The 5,000-nt window shown below is 40.1% G+C and overlaps 1 protein-coding gene across 1 annotated transcript in view; it reads right to left on the reverse strand.

The window, feature by feature from the left end:
- The window catches only part of LOC117441931 (transcription factor COE1-like), a gene marked incomplete at its 3' end in the record, with an annotated part of 16,845 nt that overhangs the window by 1,626 nt on the left and 10,219 nt on the right, over window positions 1–5,000 (reverse strand). The gene's annotated exons all lie outside the window — the stretch shown is intronic.

A 5,000-nucleotide genomic window follows, 5' to 3' on the forward strand; every position in this document is an offset into this window, starting at 1 on the left:
TTTTACTCCTTTAACTGTTGGTATTGTTCATGAAGCATTATCCAAGTTAGATCCTAGGAAACCGGCTGGCCCGGACAACGTAGAACCTTTCTTTTTAAAGATAGCTGCAGATTTTATTGCTCCACCTCTTACTTCTCTTTTTAACCTCTCCCTCAGCACGAACACAATTCCAAAAGTATGGAAGTCTGCTTATGTCTTGCCTTTACTGAAAGGAGGGGAGGCAACTATTTTAAATAACTATAGGCCAATCTCTAAATTGTCAGTTCTGGCTAAGGTTCTTGAACGCTTAGTGAGTGAACAAGTAAAGGAGTTTTTATGTATAAATGATATCCTGTCTAATCATCAGTCAGGATTCAGAAAGAAACACAGCACCATCACTGCGACAATGAAAGTGGTGAATGACATTACTACTATCTTAGATAATAAGCAGAGTTGTGCAGCTCTGTTTATTGACCTTTCCAAAGCGTTTGACACCGTTGATCATCTCATTTTAAAGCAGAGGCTGCTCAGTATAGGCATATCCAGCCATGCAGTGGGGTGGTTTGTGAACTACCTCTCTGAAAGGTCCCAATGTGTTCACTTTGATGGGCTGTCTTCTGAGTGGTTAAACATTTCTAATGGTGTACCACAAGGTTCTGTTTTAGGACCACTTTTATTCTCCATATATATTAACAGCGTAGGTGATAATGTGGATGAAGCTACTTTACATTTGTATGCGGATGATACTGTGATGTTCTGTGCAGGTCCCTCATTCAGGAGCTGTTGTTAAATTACAGGCTGTTTTTAACACGACTCAGACTCAGCTCTCTGAATTAAAGCTTCTTTTAAATGTGGATCAAACCAAGGTAATGCTCTTTTCTAAAGCTAAAAAGACACCAGAGCCTGCTTTAGATATTGTAACTATGCAAGGAACAAAACTTGAAGTTGTTGCCTGTTACAAATACCTGGGTATCTGGCTTGATGATTGTCTCTTTTAAACCTCAGGTCTCTAACCTGCTGAGGAGCTGAGGGTCAGGCTCGGGTTCTTCTACAGGAACACGTCCTGTTTCTCGCTTGAGGCCAGGAAGAGGCTCTGTGACCTTTGACCTGTGCTGGACTCTGGTGATTTGTTGTATATGAATGCACCTGCCAATTACCTGGTCAAGTTAGATGCTGCGTATCACAGCGCTCTGAGATGTGTCACACACTGTAAAGCGCTGACTCATCACTGTACACTGTATACCAAGGCAGGTTTACCATCTCTCTCTGTACGGAGGCTCAGTCACTGGTACACGTTCATCTATAAAGCTTTGTTGGGTAAACTACCACCTTATATCTGCTCTCTGATCACACAGAGAGTTGCAAGCAGCTATTGTCTGAGGTCACATGCTGTAGTCTTGTTAGATGTGCCAAGAGCAAGGACTGTCTCAGGTGAGACAGCTGTTATGTGCAGCTCCACTTGCTGGAACAATCTTCAGCAAGAATTGAAACTGAGCAATCTCATTCCTCTGCATGTTTTTAAAGCTAGGCTAAATGAAATGCTTGCTGATACTATGGACACTTGTAAATGTCTATAACTATGTATCCTGTAAATATAATGTATAATGTCCTTTATTGTTTCATGTTTCATGTGGAACCTGTATGCTGCAGGTCTCCCTTGGAAAAGAGATCTATGATCTCAATGGGACCAATCTGGATAAATAAAGGTTTGAAATTAAATTTGTTTAACAGGGACAGAAACACATTTCATTTTAAACAAGGAAATACAATCAAATAAAAACATGCAACAGACATGACTGGGATACTTAGACCAAAACATGAACTCTGCTCTCTGATTGGAGGATTGATTCCTTTGTTCAGCAGCTTTCACAGGAAGTAAAGACTGACTGAAGGAACGTTGTGAGGGGAATAATCTGCTCTCGCTGCACCTCACGTTATCCTAGTTGCAGTTGTGCGTATGTTAATGAACTGTCCGAGAGGAGGCGAGGTAAGGCAAGCATTTGCATGTTTCATTTAACAACTTGTATTTTGGAGTATTGGCAGTGGTGTGAATAAACTCATTTTTTGTTTGTACAATGACTCCAGTGGTTTTAATGTTGTTGTACTGGCACGTGACCAGGTCGTCAACAGTAGGTGATGTGTGAGCAGCGGCGGATCTACCGGGGTGGCATCTTTGTTTTGAAAGAAAAGTTGTGGCTCATCGGACATTTATGAGAGAAAATCTCGAATGTCCGAGTGCAAGTGAATGCAGCACAAGACGAGAGTCTTGTAACCCCTCCCCCGGCCCTGGCGCGAGCTTGGAAATAATATGATTGGCGGCGATTTAATTTGAACCGGACGGACCGGACGGCGCATAACGAGAACCATTCGGACCCAAGGAGAAGGAAGGAACGAGGTATTTGCGGTCTACAATGACAGAGAAGAGACTGTGAAGTGTGGCTGTACTCAGCATAGATGTATATAAACACTAGATGACTCACCCGCGCTGCTGGCCAATGGAGACAGACGTTGCCACATGGCGGCCATCTTGCCACAGGCAGCTCGCTCACTCATAACATTATGTCTACGGTGCTCTATTGAAATAACCATAGATTGCTCAATTCTCAAACGGTTTGGTTCGTTATTAACATCAAAGATGTAGTTATGATACTGCATACTTATAATTATAATCATTAACTTTTTTTCAACATGTGTTGTTGTCTCCTGTATCATAGCAAAGCTAATAACGTTTGTAATAAACCAAACCGTTTGTAAATCAGTCAAGATTTCAGCGAGTTGAGAGCATTTCTGTGCAGATCACTCACCTCACAACAGCTGAAGCAGTAGCTGTTGACTGTGGCAAGATGGCCGCTGGTGAGCTACGCTGGCGACTCCCCCTTCAGCCATCTAGTGTTTATATCTATGGCACTCGGCATTGAATCAAAACGCACTAAAGCTTTAGATCTTAATCAGTTTGTGAGGCGTTTTGCTGAACAAGATGGAAATCAGCTGTTATAGACTCGGGTGAGCAAACTCTTAAGATGATGACCTTATGTGTGTATATGTTTCTTCTTTGAGGGGGTCTGCCCCAAAAAACAGTTTCAAGTCCTGAGAAAGTCAAATAAGACGGTGTGTAAAACTGCACTGCCCAGCCAACAGAAAGGAACCACTTTGATGCAGCTCGGCCAGCCGGTAAGGACTCTCCACCGGATCATAACGGCAGCCATGTTAATGTTTCAGCTGGACGCACGTTTTAACCCCAACTAGTTAGTCACTTCTTTAATGTCCTTTCTGATGTGAAGTCAAGGTTGTAACTGTGTACAGTAAAGTCGTGGGGCGCTGAACTGTTCCTGTGAATCTTTTGAATTATGATATAGTTACTTGTCTTTCAAATGTGAAGGAGGGTGAGCAAGCATCTTGAGGAACATTCATCGTTAACTCTCCAGAAAATATAGTTTATTCAATATGAATGAATACGTGAATCAAAACAGTGATTGACAGCTGATAGGAATAATAGGAATAATATGGTTGTTAATATTATCATATTCATTCCGACAAACATCGATGAGACAGTTAATGCATGTACTCATTGCAGCAGTCTGCGTACAGTCGTTCCCCTGCTGGTCTAAGAGTGAGACGAACTCATTCAGTTATTGTTCAGTTAAAATTCATTAAATGACGTCTGACACCTTATGTATTTATATTTAAGGCTTTACTGATGAGCCACAATAATGTCACCTAATGATATTGAGTTAAATATCAATATTGTGGCTTTCCAAGTTAACATTGAAACTGGAAAGCTTAGATATGAGTATTTTATGATTAACGGTGTCAAAGGCCTTTTTTAGGTCAAGAAAGGCAGCGCCTCTAACGCCGCCCTCATCCATGTGGGATCTGATTTGTTCGGTGAAAAAACAGTTGGCGGTCTCTGTTGAGTATTCTGCCCTAAAGCCAACTTCATTGGATGCAGAGAAAATGTACAAGTATTTAAATGGTCAATGATTTGCTCAGACACACGTTTCTCAGCAACCTTTGACACTGTAGGAAGGATGCTAATGGGCCTGTAGTTACAGGAAGACATGGGGTCTTTTAAACATTGGGATATCGATAGCCGGCTTCCAAACACTTGGAACATTCCCTGACGGAAGGAGAGTTCATCCTTTTGCAATAGGATAAGAAAGTGTAACCATGTCCATGCCAAATATATCGTGTTAAAGCTATTGTGCTAATGCCATCCTGCTAACCAGTGGCGGTTCTAGACCAATTTGACTGGGGGGCCAGTTATCTTCTGAGGGGGGCAATAAATGCAGGACGAAAAAGACAAAGACAGTATGAAGTAATTAGGCATAAGAAAACAATGCAATACAGTTATTGTATTTGTTTCAGTACAAATATTTATTTAAAATACTTATAGTTACAGTTTTTACGCTCTAATGCAGGGGTCCTCTTTTAGGACGAGAGCTACTTTCAAGTCGTGAGTCGTACTTTTACTCCTCTTTCTTTGTTTTTTGCAGTGTATATATTTAGCACATTTTATTATATAATTACCTTTAATTTAATATAATTACATTTTATTATATGTCCGTCAACATTCACCGTGGTAGAGACGTTTTCAGTGTTTACTAAATAAAGTGTATGCAATCTATTTATTTTAACCTGCTTTATTTGGGGGTGGAATTATTTTGTGTTTAATGTTGAAGTTAAATAATAATAATAATAATAATAATACATTTATATTGGACCGTGTTATATAAATGCATGAATCTGGTGCACTTTGAGCACAACATGAATTATCGATACAGCTCTCAGCACTCAGATGAAAGAGAGCTGTATACCTTTCAATAGACACATCTTTAGAACATAACAAATCATTTAAAACTTGTTTATTCTTATCTTATGTTACCTATAGTTAGCATTCTTTCTTTTTATTTATGCATATTTTACTAATCACTCCCCTTTTAAACTCTTGCAAGAACTCGTGATTGGTGGATATGCATGAGGAGGGGTGATAGATAGATATAGAGTTGTAGTAAGTAGATAGA

Source organism: Pseudochaenichthys georgianus, unplaced genomic scaffold, assembly GCF_902827115.2.
Source record: "Pseudochaenichthys georgianus unplaced genomic scaffold, fPseGeo1.2 scaffold_2178_arrow_ctg1, whole genome shotgun sequence".
NCBI lineage: Eukaryota > Metazoa > Chordata > Actinopteri > Perciformes > Channichthyidae > Pseudochaenichthys > Pseudochaenichthys georgianus.